This window comes from Nelumbo nucifera, chromosome 1, assembly GCF_055504915.1.
Source record: "Nelumbo nucifera cultivar China Antique chromosome 1, China Antique-T2T, whole genome shotgun sequence".
Taxonomy (NCBI): domain Eukaryota; kingdom Viridiplantae; phylum Streptophyta; class Magnoliopsida; order Proteales; family Nelumbonaceae; genus Nelumbo; species Nelumbo nucifera.
This window is the reverse complement of record NC_142649.1, coordinates 128,619,480-128,636,306: the sequence shown is the minus strand read 5'-3', so window position 1 is coordinate 128,636,306 and position 16,827 is coordinate 128,619,480. Positions and strand designations below refer to the sequence as shown.

Below are 16,827 nucleotides of genomic sequence, written 5' to 3'. Positions count from 1 at the left end.
TTACTTATTAGGCCTAAAGCCCATTTCGGCCTAGGCTGATATGATCACCCACTTAAGGGGGCGTATCTAGGATTAGGGTTAGCTAAAGGATTACGGTTCTAACCCTATCCACTCTTGGAGACCAAATTCAAATCACATTTGAATTTGGTAACCTCTTGATAAGATCAGGAGTGGGTTGACCTATTTGCAGATAGGATTAACATTACCCCTATCTAAATACTGATTTGGATTGGGATAAGTCCTGATAGGATTAGGAGATTTCTTAATCACTAAGAAAGGAGTAAACCCTAATCTTGAATTACAAGAATTGGACCTAGGGTTTTGTAATAACAACTTCTGCAAACTGAGATAGGATCTCTTCTTCCTAAGCTGAAATCTGCTTCCACGCCACTTTTTAGCCTTAGGAACTCCTCCAGCCACTGCCACCTTATTGCTTAGTTCGAACTCCTCTGAAGGGAAGATCAAGAAACTAGTTCTTGAGATCAGTCTTTACTGAAAGACTGATTTGGTTCGGTGCTCTAAGCCTCCAATGGATTATTGCGAAGAGTTCGGTACGTAGGACGTACACTGCTGGTTCTGCCCCATCGTCGCTGTGTCATCTTCAGCGGGAGCAGATCTTGGATCTTTCTTTAGGCGTGAACACCAACGTTGGGAGATTTTGATTCTCCGTATCAAGTATAACCTTTTCCCTGATCTTTGGTTCAGATCTGGTCTAGTTAGGTTCGAGTAGATCCTTGAATATTTGATTTTAAAATAAGGGAATGCGATTCCCAGTTGATTGAAGGGAGAAAAAATTTTGAAATCCACCCACCTATTCCGTTGTTTTCTTGGCGTCCATACGATGGATTTCTCCCTCCTTTCAGTGGTATCAGAGCCATAGGTTCGAATCTTGAACCAAGAAATCAGATCTGAACCTGCACAATTCGGTAGAAGTTGTTCTATCTGGGTATTGCGCAGATTGCAGTTTTATTTCAAGAAATTGTTTCTTGTATGGGCGATTGATCTGAAATTAATTTTCGTTAAATCTAAAATTTAATTTAGAATTGTTCTTATTTTATTTCTGATTTAATGGATTGTTTGTACATGGAGTTCGAAGATCAAATTTGGTGCAGAATGTCTACGCACCTGTTATTTGCAGTTTCTATTCATTCTGATCTGTATAATAATTTCTTTTTATTTTTCTAGACTGAATGTATAGGATTCAATCAAGAATGTAATTAATTAATAGAAATAGGATTTTTGTTTTTTCTTATTTTCTTGATTGACAAGACGGCGGCGCTGGAGGTTTACAAATGAAGAGTTCGCTATCCGCGTTTTTGCAGTTTGGGAATCTGCAACCCTAATTATTGACCTCTGTTTTGCAGGTTGTACGAACAGTCCAAATCTGTTTTTGATTGTCAAAAATTTTGAATTTTATTTCCAGATCTTTCATTGAATTGTTTCTTGAATTAAAAATTGTTTTTGGACCGTTTCGGACCAGATTGGACCAAAACTGTTTGGACCGAATCTAGGGTTCGAAAGGGGTTGTATTCAGTCCTGTTATATCCCACTTCCAAGTCTGAAATCAATTTTTAATTGGAAGAACCAATTCGGCCCAACCTGTAAAACCCAATTTTAAGGGGTTAAGACTACAAAAGCCTAGTTTTACATAAAAGCTATATGGGCCGAACTGCTAACTGCGACTCAACCCATATACCTAGATGATATTAATGGTTAATATTATGGACTTTAAACAGACTGATTAATGGGCTTTACAGTAGTTAATTAATTGGATCAATTCTTCCATTTCATGTGATGTGTGGATGTTTGATGTGGTGCGACCATGGGCCATAAACACTTGACCCATGATGATACGTTAGTGGCTCTTGCGCACCATGGTTGAATGCACATCATTGCCATGGTGTCCCATATGGTCATTGGATGACCCGTTCCTTTCATGATGGACCCCACAACCCTGAAAAGGGACGCGTGTGGAAACCCTAGCCGAATTGGGCCACCATAAATCTGACTTTATGAAAGTCAGTGGGAGCCACTTTGGTTTGACCTAAATTAACTAGGGCGTAATTTTGTTCCCTCCAGCAAATATGAATGCATGTGATAAGGAGATCCATATGGTGGACTCTCTAAAGGCCTTACATCATTAGCACGATGATGGGTTCTTTAGTAATGAGGAAACACACCATAAAATTGGGCTATCCATTTGTTGTTGGGTCTGTCAGAGTGTTTAATAAGATGATAGGGGCGTCATAAACCAATGTGGGAGGGGTTTCACCAGAAAATGGGAACTCTCTCACGGTACCTTGGCGTAACCTGAATATGACGGGTTAGCACTCACTGGACAGAAAGGTTTACATGAAAACGGCTCTGAACCTTGTCTGACAGAGGCCTAAGGGAAACTCATAAGATGAGTGGATATGATCTGTCATAGAAAGGTGGTGGGGTTATGTAGTTGAAACAGTTGGCTCCACGCACCTTATGTGATTTCCCACATTTCCAGAGACATTTTCGCCATCTTCGTCACTGAGATAGGAGGGAAATCTCAGAGATGAACAAATGGAAATGGAGCATAGATTAAAATCCATATCTATGTAGGTAACTTGAATCAAACTAAGGTTATGGACAATTTGCTAACCTGCTTAACGATAACAAGCTTAAGGGTTCAAACTATGCCGACTAGTACAGAAACTTATGCTGGTCTTAAATTCCGAGAAGTTGGATAATATAGTTAAAAATCTTGCACCGAAGCGTCCAACTGATAGGGCTTCTGAGGCCCGAAGGAGGGAATTTCAAGATTGGGAGGATAAAAACTCTCTATCTCGCTACTATGTCATTGCCTCCCTAGACAATCCAATACAGAGGCAGTTCGATCAGATTGAACTAGCCAAGGACATATTGGATAGTTTAAAGACGATGTACGAAGAGCAGAATCGTTCTACTCGGCAGAAGGTCTTAAAGTTGTTCATGATCGCGCAAATGTCCAAGGGCAAAAAGTTAATGACCATTGTCTTCGGATGATGGGCTACATCAACGAGCTTAAAGCCCTTGGATCCGGGCTAGATCTTGCCACGCAAGTGGATGCCATCCTTAATTCTCTGCCTCTTTCCTTTAATCCGTTCATAATGAACTACAATATGAACAAGCTGAATGTCAGTGTCCAGGAACTCAGCAATATGTTGCAGAGGGCCGAGGATTTGATAAAAAATGATGAGTTTGTGGCTATGCTTGTTGAAATTAGCAAATTGGGCAAGAAAAAGAGGAAGGCAAAGAAGCCCCAGAAGAAAGTTGTCAAATCTAAGAAGTAGAAGAAAAACAAGGCATCCGATGCCTGTCACTTCTGCAAGCAGGTCGACCACTAGAAGAGGAACTGTCCCGCCTACCTAGAATCTAAGAAAGGTAAATTCAAAACTTGTGTCATAGAGACTAATTTGTTAGTCACTTTTGTGTCCTGGTGTGTTGACTCCGGGGCTTTAACTCATGTGTGTAATTCACTGTAGGAGTTCAAAGTTAGCAGAAGGTTGAGTGAAGGGGAAGTGATGCTTTTCTTGGGAACAACTGCAAATGTTGCAGTTGCGGCAATAGGAACCGTAGAATTAGTTTTTAGAGAAGGAATTCTCATACTTAAAGATTGTCTTTATGTACAGAACTTAAGAAGAAATTTGATTACTGTTTCTAAACTGTCTGCTGATGGATATACTGTTTATTTTTGTAATTTGATTACTGTTAAACTAAATAATAAATTCATCGCATGCGGGGGAACTAGAGAACGATCTCTATGTTCTACGTCCTTCTCTACAAACTAACTTAACCGAAAATACGTCGGTCGAAAACCCCAAGAAAAGAACTCGTGATACAGTTAGTCCCACGTGCCTATGGCATTACTGACTTGGCCATATCGGTACTGACCGAATCACAAGGCTAGTAAATGATGATCCTTTGGATTTTCTAACTGTAGAAGATTTTCCCACTTGTGAGTCTTGCCTCCAAGGAAAGATGACAAAACGACCATTTAACAGTAAGCTTGAAAGATGTACAGGCACACTTGACCTTATACATACTGATGTATGTGGTCCCCCAAGTGTTAGGACTCGTAACCAACACATGTACTTCATTACATTTACCGATGATTATTCTCGATATGGTTACGTGTACCTAATGAGACATAAGTCTGAATCCTTTGAAAGGTTCAAAGAGTTCAGACAAGAAGTCGAGAAACAGTTATGGAGAGGAATATACCTGATACGGAGAAATAATATCTCCTAACGAAGGTGTTCACACCCAAGGAAGGATCCAAAGACTGCTCCCACTGAATATGGCACAGTGCAGAATGGAGCAGAATCAACAATGTTCTTCCCAAGAACCTAATCCTTCGCAAGAATTATTAGGACGGCACGTGAGCACAACTTCTTATTAGTCCCTTCACAAGAAACTGATATCAAGATCCAATCTTAATTTCTCCCACTGAACTGGAGATCGAACTGGCAGGTGAGGTGGCAGCAGGAAGGAGGCGGCAAGAAAGAATTACGCAGGTTTGCTTAATTTCTCCTTCTGTAATTTCAGCTCTGAAGAGGATGTGAATGTGTCTTCTAAAGACTGTCGCCCCCTCCTCCTTTTATAATTTTAAAGGGATTAGCTCCTAATCCCATTAGGAGCTGCTGATCCAAATCATATTTGGATCAGAATTCCCTTTAAGTGATAAGGGTAAACCCTTATCTTATCTGCAGATTAGATCATTCTTCTCCTCCTAATCTCATTAGGAGGTTTCTAGATCTGAATCACATTTAGATCTGGACTATATGAGTGGATAGGGTTAAGACCCTATCCTATCTGCTAATCCAATCCCATAATTCGCCCCTTATTTAATTGATCAAATCAGCCCAGTTCGAAATGGGCTTTAGGCCCATTAAGTTATGCACTCACTTAGCCTTCCGAACTGTTGCCCAGTTGGGCTTCCTTGTATGGTGTGGGACCCAAACATTGATTTACACATTAGCCACATAGGTTCAGCCAAGCCTTTGTTATTAGACCTGGCTGAATACACTGTTATGAACAGTGCACCCCCTAAAACCCATCACATGGGCTCTATGGGCCCAACACTTACTCTAAGTAGTCCCTGGGCCAAGCCACCTTGTAACACCCAGGGACTGTGGGCAGATGCAAGATTAGCCCATCAGGTATTATCCTCAATGATCTTACACTTAACCTCTCAGCCCATAATGATCATACAATGCCCGATAAGAGAGGACCTCTCCCTCGGCTGTAAGGAACAATGCTGCACTCTCTACTCACATGGATCCCGGGAATTAAAACCTTTTGCAAACGTTTGGAAACCATAATATATATACTTTTATCTCATATAAAATATATTTTGCAAAACAAATCTCACCGATTGAAATCGGCTGCCGGTAGTCTTGGTTTCCATCAGAGAGAGTGCATCCCCGATCATTACCTTTGTCCGACAAAGGGGTTGATCCTGTCACTATGATCACCCACTCAGATGAATTCTCAGACTGTCACAACATACACAAGTTTTGACCTCCGCTAAGGATCTCACTGATTGGCATATCAAAGACAGCCCAATTCGACACCTAGTGCAGTATCATATTTGAGTCTAGGTGTCAGGTGTAACTTTTCAGTTTTGCCCATCAATTTCCAAGGTCCAGGGCAATACTGGAAATTTGGTCTGGTTCAAAGATTCAATTAATCCTACACTGCATTTGCCTTGGGTCTCACCCTGGCGGCTGAGACAGGCCACCCTAACACGAGTCTCATAAGTGTCCAGTTTAAGGGTATTACGCAGAAACACACCATAGGAACATGAATCAAATACGTACTTTATTCATTTAACATAAATTCATAATATACATCATTCTGGTTGAAGCTAAGGGCATACAACTATCTAACAGCTCCCACTTGCACTTAAGTCCAATCTGGTACAAGCCGGAGTCTCATACTTTCCACGTGTTTCTCAAACACTTTCTGTGTCAGTGGCTTAGTCAATGGGTCTACTACATTCTCCGTTGATGCTACCTTCTGAATCAGGATGTCCCCTCTACCAACAATCTCCCGCAGTAGTGATACTTCCTCTCGATGTGCTTCGACTTCGAGTGGCCTCATGGCTCCTTAGCCTGAGCAATCGCTCCATTGTTGTCACACAACAACGGTATGGGTGATGTGCTAGATGGAACTACTCCAAATTCGTGAACGAACTTCTTTATCCCCACGACTTGCTTGGCAGCTTCACTTGCGGCAATGTATTCGGCCTCGGTTGTGGAGTCTGTCGTGGACCCCTGTTTGCTGCTTTTCCAGCAAACAGCACATGATCCTATTGTGAAAACAACCTAGATGTAGACTTTCTATCATCTGGATCCGATTGGAAATCGGCATCAGTATACCCCTGGATCTGTAGTGAACTACCATCGAATACCAGACAAAACTCTTTTGTCCTTCGAAGGTATTTAAGTATGTTTTTCACAGCAGTCCAGTGCTTCTGCCCTGGGTTGGCCTGAAATCTGCTTACCACACTCACTTTGGCCCCTATTTATAACCAGTATATCCGGGAATCAATGGTCAAGATCAACACGATCTGACGGCTCCTAGGAAAATCGGTTGCATGCCTCCCGAGGTTGAAATTGATTTACCGCGTGTTTTGATGTCCACGGAGTCTATAATCGGCTTGATGTCCGCGCATTCTGGGTATGCGATCTGGGTCACTTCTTGGTTGAGCCGAACGGTTGAATAGATCCGACCAACAACTCCCCCTCCACATCACCTAGACTTCATGCCAAATCCACCTAAGCTCGTCATGAACTCCCCGCGTCGGGTCAGGACCCCTTCCACGAGGAGTGGAGGGCAATTGATGAGGGGTAATTTGGCACGACCTAGCAAATAAAGGTCACGTGGACACGATCTGCCTATAGGATGACAACTCAGCAAGGGGAGCCTAGTCAGCAGTATGCGGAGTTCGAACGTTTGGCCGAAGTGACATGTAATCAATTCCAGTAGCTTCCCAATAGACTCTGAATATTACAGGATAATACCGCATAACGACAAGCCTTATCTTCTCCCTGATCGGATCGGGCGTCGACAATAAGGTTCATTGATTGATACGTTACTCCCCGACTAAAGAGGTAACGGATCTCGTCCATTTAGGCCGCAGATCTCGGGACTGTTTTGGGAAACCTGCAATGGCTCAGCTATATAAAGGCATTAATCCCACCATGGTCCAGGTACGCGCGCAATTACTTGCATCCAAGCTCTTTAGCACTCAATTTATAGCTTGTAACCACAACATAATACTGACTTAAGCATCGAAGCAACCTCCCCAGGTCATCCACCCCGGTCACTCTGGTCATTGTTTTGTAGTTTGCTCCAACTCATCACTAGAGTACGTCCAGGCAACCCTCCAACTAGGAGCTCCCAGATCGCGCATCATCAAGACCCAATAAGAGCATACTTGTGTTCGAAATTGAGCAACTGTGCAGCGCCAATTCCAACTGCGCCAAACAACATGGGTTTCACCGGAACCCAAAAGTGAATCATTCTCTATCCCCACCGAAGTATCTGGCTTATTCAACCTTTGGGAGCAAGTTCAAGTAGCATCGATTCCAACTGCACCAGACAACTTGGGTTTCATCGAAACCCTGAAGTGAATCATTCGACATTCCCACTTAAGTATCTAGTTTTTTCGATCTCTGAAAGCAAGTTCGAGTAGGTAATATTCCCTCAACTTGTGTCAACTTTTCAACTTTAGTGAACAAGTATCCCTCTAACACAAAGGACATGTCAGTTTACCTTTGGTAGACCACCCTAACAAATTAACATAAGCAAAGAAGTTGTTGATTGTCCAAAGGATAGTTGCATGCAAAAAAAAATTGTTCTTTCTTTAATGCATCATATGTTAGTAAACCATTTTCACATAAATCAATAAGATCTTCCACCAATGGCTGCAAGTATATCAATATCATTACCTAGTGAACGTAGTCTAGGAATCAATAAGGACAACATCATATACGGTTGCTTCATACACATCCAAGGGGGTAGGTTATAAATGACCAGCACAACAGGTCAAATGCTATAAGATGTAGACATTACTCCAAATGGATAAAAACCATCACTTTCCAACCCAAGTTTTACATTACGTGGATCTAGTGCAAATGATGGGTGCTTTTTGTCAAAAGTTTTCCAAGTTGGAGAATCAATCGGATGCCTTAATCTCCCATCTTTTTTACACCCTTCTTCATGCCATCTCATTGATGAAGCCATTTTGGATAACACAAATAACCTCTGTATCCTTGGTCGCAAAGGAAAGTAGCGTAAAACCTTAGCCAAGATTTTGCCCTTACGTTTAGATGAAGATGTCCCATTGCCATTATTTGTGTTGGAAGAATCATTCCATCGAGAACAACCACAAGCCTTACAAGTATCTCTATGTCCATCCTCCTTCCACTATAACATGCAATAATTGGGTAATGCATGAATCTTAGTATAGTCAAAACCCAGTTGCCTTATGATCTTCCTTGTTTCATAGTGTGAACTTGGCAACACCTCACCTTCTGATATAGCCTCTTGTTAGACAGTTTTGTATGCCCTTAGCTTCAATCAGAATGATTTATTTTATGAGTTTATTGTAAATGAATAAATATACATATTTGATTCATGTTCCCTTGGTATGTTTTTGTGTAATACCCTTAAACTGGACACTTAATGAGACTCGTGTTAGTTTAGAATGTTCACAGCCAGTGGGTCGGTCTGGGGAGACCTATCCTGACAAGGCTGACACTGTGGTGCCACCAAGTCGGTTGGGGTGGCCTGTCTCAGCTACCAGGGTGAGACCCTAGGCACATACAGTGTAGGATTAATTGAATCTTTGAACTGGACCAGATTTCCAGTATTGCCCTGGACCTTGGAGATTGATGGGCAAAACTGAAAAGTTACACCTGACCCCTAGACTCGATTATGATACTACACTAGGTGTCGGATTGGGCTGCCTTTGATGTACCAATCAGTGAGATCCTTGGCGGGGGTCAAAACCTGGGTATGTTGGGACAGTCCGAGAATTCATCTGAGTGGGTGATCATAGTGACAGGATCAGCCCCTTTGTCGGACAAAGGTAATGATCGGGGATGCACTCTCATTGATGGAAACCAAGACTGCCGGCAACCGATTTCAACCGTTGAGATTTGTTTTGCAAAATATATTTTATATAAGATATAAAAGTATATATGTATGGTTTCTAAATTGTTTGCAAGAAGGTTTTAATTCCCGGGATCCATATGAGTGGAGAGTGCAACACTGTTCCTTGCAGCTGAGGGAGAGGTCATTTCTTGTCGGGCAGTGTATGATCATTATGGGCTGAGAGGTTAAATGTAAGACCATTGAGGTTAATACCTGATGGGCTAATCTTGCATCTGCCCACAGTCCCTGGGTGTTACAAGGTGGCTTGGCCCAGGGACCTCTTAGGGTAAGTGTTGGGCCCGTAGAGCCCATTTGATGGGTTTCAGGGGGTGCATTGTTTGACAGTGTATTCAACCAGGCCTTGTAACAAAGGCTGGGCCGAACCCATGTGGCTGATGTGTAGATCAATGCTTGGGTCCCACGCCATACAAGGAAGCTCAACTGGGCAGTAGTTAAGAGGGTTAAGTGAGCACATAAGCTTAATGGGCCTAAAGCCCATTTCGAACTGGGCTGCTTATTTAGTTAATAAAGGGGCGAAATCTGAAGTGGATCAGCTAATAGGATTGGTCTTAGACCCTATCCACTTAGAGAGTCCAAGATCTAAATAAGATTTAGATCTGTAAACCTCCTAATCAGATTAGGAAATGGCTGATCTGATCTCCAGATAAGATAAGGATTATCCCTTATCACTTAAAGGGACTTCTAAACCAAATATGATTTGGATTAGCAACTCCTAATCTGATTAGGAGCTGATCCCTTTAAGACTATAAAAGAAGAAGGGGGCGGCAGCCTTTAGAGACACAATACACACAGATCATCAGGTTTCTTTGGTGCTGAAATCTAGAAGAGAGAATTCTGCTCCCTGCAAATACTCTCTTGCCGCCTCCCTATTCTTGTCGCCCTGCTTTCCAATTCGATCTCCACTTGTGGGAGAAGTCAAGATTGGATCTTGACATCAGTCTTTTGAGAAATGATTGAAAGGAAGCTGTGCTCACGTGCCATCTTGCTGATTCTTGCGAAGGACAGAGTTCTTGGAGAAGAACACTGCTGATTCTGCTCCACCTGCACTGCGCCATCTTCAGTGGGAGCAGTCTTTGGATCCTTCCTTGGGCGTGAACACCTTCGTTGGGAGATAGTATTTCTCCGTATCAGGTATAATCCTCTCCCACTCCTTTTGGTTCAGATCTAGTTCAGTTTATGGTTCAAGATTGATCCTTGAAAATATGATTTTCTAAATAGGGAATACGATTTCCAGTTGAAGGGAGAGATAAAATTTTTGAAATTCGCCCCTTATTCCGCAATCTTTGGGCGTCCATAGGATGGATCTCTCATCCCTTCAGTGGTATCAGAGCCCATGTTCAAAGCTTGAACCAGTTTGTTTCAGATCTGAACCTGCGCAAATGGGCAGAAGGTGTTCTACCCGATTTGCGCAGATATGGGTTTTGGGAAATTTTGTTCCCAAAATTAATGGGCGAATAATCTGAAATTAATTTTATATAAATTTGATTATTATTTAGAATTGTTCTTTATGATTTTCTTGATTTATGGGCTGTTCGTACAAGAGGAGATCGAAATCGTGGTTTGCGCAGGGAACCTGCAAAGTTTGCAGTTTCTTGATTTATTTATTACATTTGGTCTGTAAATATTTTTTTTATTTTCTAGACTCAATGTATAGGTATTCGATCTGTTGTAATTATTAATAGAAATAGGATTTCTATTTATTTTAATTATGGATCGAAGATGGCGGCGGAGAAAGGGAGATTTCGCAGAGAAGTAGATTTCGCAGATGGGAGAATCGCCATCTGTGATTTGCAGTTTGTGAAACTGCATTCTGTGATCTAACCTTTGTTTTGCAGGATGGATTGTGCGAACAACCCTGATTTACTGATTCTTGTTTTTCTTTTATCAGTAATTAATTTCAGATTATTTTCTTGAATTAAAGATTTAATTAAAGATCAAACCCTAGACCCATTCGAACCAAGATTGGTTCAAACTGTTTGGACCGAACCTAAGGTTTAATCAAGGCTGAAAGTCAGCCCTAATTTCCCACTATTGGGCTTAAGGATTGATATTTAATTAAATGGTTAATTCGGCCCAACCTGTAAAGGCCCAGTTTTAAATAGTTAAAACTACTAAAAGCCCACTTAACACATAAAGCTATATGGGTTGAACCATTCGGCCCATATACCTAGATAATATTAATGGTTAATATTATGGATTTAAAATGGGCTTCAAATGGGCTTTACAGATAATTAATTGATTGGATCAATTTATCCCTGCATGTGATGTATGGATGTGTGATGTGCTACGTACATGGGCCATAAGTACTTGGCCCATGCTCAATCGACAGTGGCTCTTTCGCACACCATGGCTGAATGCACATCATTGCCATGGTGTCCCTTTTGGTCATTGGATGACCTCCCTAAGTGGTGGGCCCCACACCTCATCATGAGGTCTCGTGCGGAACCCTTGCCGATTTAGGCCCACCAAAATCTGGCTTTATGAAAGTCAGTGGGAGCCACTTTGGTTTGACCTAAAGATGGAACTAGGGCGTAATTATTTGTTCCCTCCAGATAATATGAGTGCATGTGATAGGGAGATTCATATGATGAACTCTCTAAAGGCCTTCCATCATTAGCACGAGGATGGGTCCTTCAGTAATGAGGAAACGTACCAGAAAATGGGCTATCTATTTGCTGTTGGGCTTGTCTAAGTGTTTAATAAGATGATAGGGGCGTCATAGACCGATGTGGGAGGGGCTTCACCAGAAAATGGGAACTCTCTCACGGTACCTTGGCGTTCACGAATATGATGGGTAAGCACTCACTGGACAGAAAGGTTTACCTGAAAACAGCTCTGAACCTTGTCTGACAAAGGCCAAAGGGAAAACTCATATGATGAGTGGATATGATCCTTCACAGAAAGGTGGTGGGGTTATGCAGCTGAAACAGTTGGCCTCATGCACCCTATGTGATTTCCCACATTTCCAGAGACAACTCGTAGTCTCCGTCGATGAGAAAGGAGGGAAATCTCAGAGACGAATAAATGGAAATGGAACGTAGATTAAAATCCATATCTATGAAATGAACATGAATCAAATTAGGTCGTGGACTGATGTTTGCTTTTTTATCAGAAAATGGCAAACGGATATGAACTTAGCTTCAATCAGAATGATGTACTTTATGAGTTTATTGTAAATGAATAAAGATACATATTTGATTCATGTTCCCTTGGTATGTTTCTGTGTAATACCCTTAAACTGGACACTTAATGAGACTCGTGTTAGTTTAGAATGTTCACAGCCAGTGGGTCGGTCTGGGGAGACCTATCCTGACAAGGCTGACACTGTGGTGCCACCAAGTCGGTTGGGGTGGCCTGTCTCATCTACCAGGGTGAGACCCTAGGCACATACGGTGTAGGATTAATTGAATCTTTGAACTGGACCAGATTTCCAATATTGCCCTGGACCTTGGAGATTGATGGGCAAAACTAGAAAGTTACACCCGACCCCTAGACTCGATTATGATACTACACTAGGTGTCGGATTGGGCTGTCTTTGATGTACCAATCAGTGAGATCCTTAGCGGGGGTCAAAACCTGGGTATGTTGGGACAGTCCGAGAATTCATCTGAGTGGGTGATCATAGTGACAGGATCAGCCCCTTTGTCGGACAAAGGTAATGATCGGGGATGCACTCTCACTGATGGAAACCAAGACTGCCGGCAGCCGATTTCAACCGTTGAGATTTGTTTTGCAAAATATATTTTATATAAGATATAAAAGTATATATGTATGGTTTCTAAATTGTTTGCAAGAAGGTTTTAATTCCTGGGATCCATATGAGTGGAGAGTGCAACACTGTTCCTTGCAGCCGAGGGAGAGGTCCTTTCTTGTCGGGCAGTATATGATCATTATGGGCTGAGAGGTTAAGTGTAAGACCATTGAGGTTAATACCTGATGGGCTAATCTTGCATCTGCCCACAGTCCCTGGGTGTTACAAGGTGGCTTGGCCCAGGGACCTCTTAGGGTAAGTGTTGGGCCCGTAGAGCCCATTTGATGGGTTTCAGGGGGTGCACTGTCTTTGACAGTGTATTCGGCCAGGCCTTGTAACAAAGGCCGGGCCGAACCCATGTGGCTGATGTATAGATCAATGCTTGGGTCCCACGCCATACAAGGAAGCCCAACTGGGCAGCAGTTAAGAGGGTTAAGTGAGCACATAAGCTTAATGGGCCTAAAGCCCATTTCGAACTGGGCTGCTATTTAGTTAATAAAGGGGCGAAATCTGAAGTGGATCAGCTAATAGGATTTGGCTTAGACCCTATCCACTTAGAGAGTCCAAGATCTAAATAAGATTTAGATCTGGAAACCTCCTAATCAGATTAGGAGATGGCTGATCTGATCTCCAGATAAGATAAGGATTATCCCTTATCACTTAAAGGGACTTCTAAACCAAATATGATTTGGATTAGCAACTCCTAATCTGATTAGGAGCTGATCCCTTTAAGACTATAAAAGAAGAAGGGGGCGGCAGCCTTTAGAGACACAATACACACAGATCATCAGGTTTCTTTGGTGCTGAAATCTAGAAGAGAGAATTATGCTCCCTGCAAATACTCTCTTGCCGCCTCCCTGTTCTTGCCACCCTGCTTTCCAGTTCGATCTCCACTTGTGGGAGAAATCAAGATTGGATCTTGACATCAGTCCTTTGAGAAAGGATTGAAAGGAAGCTGTGCTCACGTGCCATCTTGCTGATTCTTGCGAAGGACAGAGTTCTTGGAGAAGAACACTACTGATTCTGTTCCACCTGCACTGCGCCATCTTCAGTGGGAGCAGTCTTTGGATCCTTCCTTGGGCGTGAACACTTTCGTTGGGAGATAGTATTTCTCCGTATCAGGTATAATCCTCTCCCACTCCTTTTGGTTCAGATCTGGTTCAGTTTATGGTTCAAGATTGATCCTTGAAAATATGATTTTCTAAATAGGGAATACGATTCCCAGTTGAAGGGAGAGATAAAATTTTTGAAATTCGCCCCTTATTCCGCAATCTTTGGGTGTCCATAGGATGGATCTCTCATCCCTTCACCTCTTTCAATATCTCAAGTAACATGGTAAAAGATTTGTCAGACCACCCACAAAGACAATTAATCTGAAATAGCATCACTATAAATGATAATTTTGTGAATTTTTTAGAGCTTGGGTACAAATCTTGTTCAGCATCACCTAACAATTTGTAATATTTTTTAGTTGTTGTATTAGACCCCATCTTTACATATTCATTTAGTCCCTCAGTTTCTTCATCCACTTGTTGATACACTTGGTTTGATATTCCAAATACATCCTGCATTCCATGCATATCAACATTTACATTTGGTGCATTATTACCAATTGGATTCTTCTTCTTCTCCCCATGATCAGTCCAATTAGTATAACTTGGCATCATCCCATTCCATAATAAATGGGCTACAACTTCATCTTTATCTTCTAATTAAGCAATGACACATTTTTGGCATGAATACAATATCCTACCACCACAAGATCCATTAACAACAACAAATTCAATAAATTTCTACACTCCTTTAATATATGTTGGATACACAATGCATTAAATCCCAAAGAACATACTAACAAACCAAATACTATATGCTAAAACCTATACCAAGAAGAAAGGCTATGTACTATGTGGGGTACCTTTGAAGATTAATTCAATTCCTATCCATTTTATATGACTGATTGCTCCAAAGATGACCAATGCAATGGAAACTTCCTAATTTAACTAGTAATAATTAGATCATTGAAATGTGTTTTATCTTTGTAAGATAGTGTTTGGTATGCTTGAGACAAGCATTTGAACCAAGAAACTTAAACATAAAAGGAATGCATATGATGAGATCAAGAATAAAATGGTTGTACCAAAGCATAATTAAAAAGAAGAGTTTAGTTTTTAGAAAACCAAATTCCTTGCTTCACATGAATATATATTGCCTTCTCTCCAAGTAAACAATGTCCCAAATAGTCCACATCAATCTTGTCCCAACTATATGGGGTTGTCTACATGAATCTTGTTCCATCATTCATTTCTTTCAATATCATATCCATTGTTAGATCATAATCCCTTGAATCATTTCCCACTACTTTAACCCATGTTATGGGCAATTTTGGTAGGGATTCTGTATTTACTTTCTTGTGCACCTAACCTTACTTCTCTGGTCATTATGTTACATTCTCTTAGCTCAACCCATGTGAGTACCTCACTGTCTAATTTCTCAAATTCTTACAATTTTGATTGCAGCTATTTATATTTGTTCAATCATTCTCTCTATTTTATTTATTTCCTTTCGCATACTGGGTTGAACCAAGATTGCCTTTGGCTCATCTTGAGATGTTCAAGTGGATGGTTTCACAGCAAAAAGCTGTGAAATCACTCTTTTGAATTACCTCTTGAGACATGCAACCATTTTGAAAAAACTAACAATGATATCTCGATATGATTTTGATACAGGAGATAGACAAGAAGGTTTGACAATGATTCAGTCAGCACAAAAAGAACTTAAAAACATAAAGTTTGAGATGCTATAGCTAGGTTGCTTCTAATGATGTTCATTGGTATTGCCCAACATGTAATAAACTACTAAAAATAAAATAATAATTATGTGCTTAATTTATTTTCTTTAGGATACTTGGAAAGTCGTAGACCAGAAGCCCAGAAAGGATATTGATCTGTACTTCTGTAGTATAATTTTTCATATAGCTGCCTTGGTTCACTACAAAAAAAGAGGGTTTTGGCGATGTTACCTAAACATCGCCGAAAGCTACCCAAATGTCGCGGAAATTTTTTTGCAACATATATGCAAACGTTGCAATCATTAGCATTGTGGAAACTTTTCGCAACGTTTACAAAAAACATTGACGACGTTTGATAAAAGTCACAAATCATATATTTGAATGTAGATCGATGAAGTTTCAGTGACACAAATAAGTGCGTTTTGGTGACATTTCTTAAACGTCACCAAAAGTGATTATTTCAGCAACATTTACCAAATGTCACCAAAACCCAACATTTTAAAAAATAGAAACGACCATTGGTGACGTTTATCATACATCGCCAAAACCTAATTTTGATGACATTTATCTCAAATGTGAATTCTTTGAATTTTATGACGTTTAATTAAACGTTGCCAAAAGTTTTTGAGATGTTTTAATAACCATCCATAACCTATTTGTGTGATTTTCCCAATAAGGCTTTTATCAACCTATAATTTTGCATTCGCATTCATACATAATGAAACATTTGAAAATAAACTTAAATATTAAATTTTTAATAATCCTTTTTACAATAAAATATTTAATATTTGCATGTTCAAAACAAAAAAAAAAACATCTAAAAAGAACTTTCTCCCGACTTGTCTCACGTACATGAGATGCTCCTAATCCAAGTTGTTGGGTCTCCTATAAAAGACAATGAAAATAGAATATTATTTTCATGCCAAAAGTTATAAATGTATGAAAAATAAAAACAAAGTTGAGATAACTTATAGGATTTGCTGGTGAAGCATCATGAGAGGTATGGAGATAATCTCCACCTAAAATATGATTGTTTTTTGATCTGTGACTCTCACAAAACATATATTTTTTAAAATTCAAACAATAGTTGTTC

General features: G+C 40.6%; 1 long non-coding RNA gene across 2 annotated transcripts in view; it reads left to right on the top strand.

The window, feature by feature from the left end:
• LOC104613164 (uncharacterized) overlaps positions 1-15,949 on the top strand; it is a 71,500-nt gene extending 55,551 nt beyond the window's left edge. Inside the window, exon 6 of one of the 2 annotated variants that reach the window (XR_737896.3) lies at positions 15,673-15,949. This is a non-coding gene — a long non-coding RNA (uncharacterized LOC104613164). The remainder of the gene's footprint in view (positions 1-15,672) is intronic. The other variant, XR_737897.3, reaches the window with a different exon arrangement.
• The last annotated feature ends 878 nt before the right edge of the window (positions 15,950-16,827 follow it).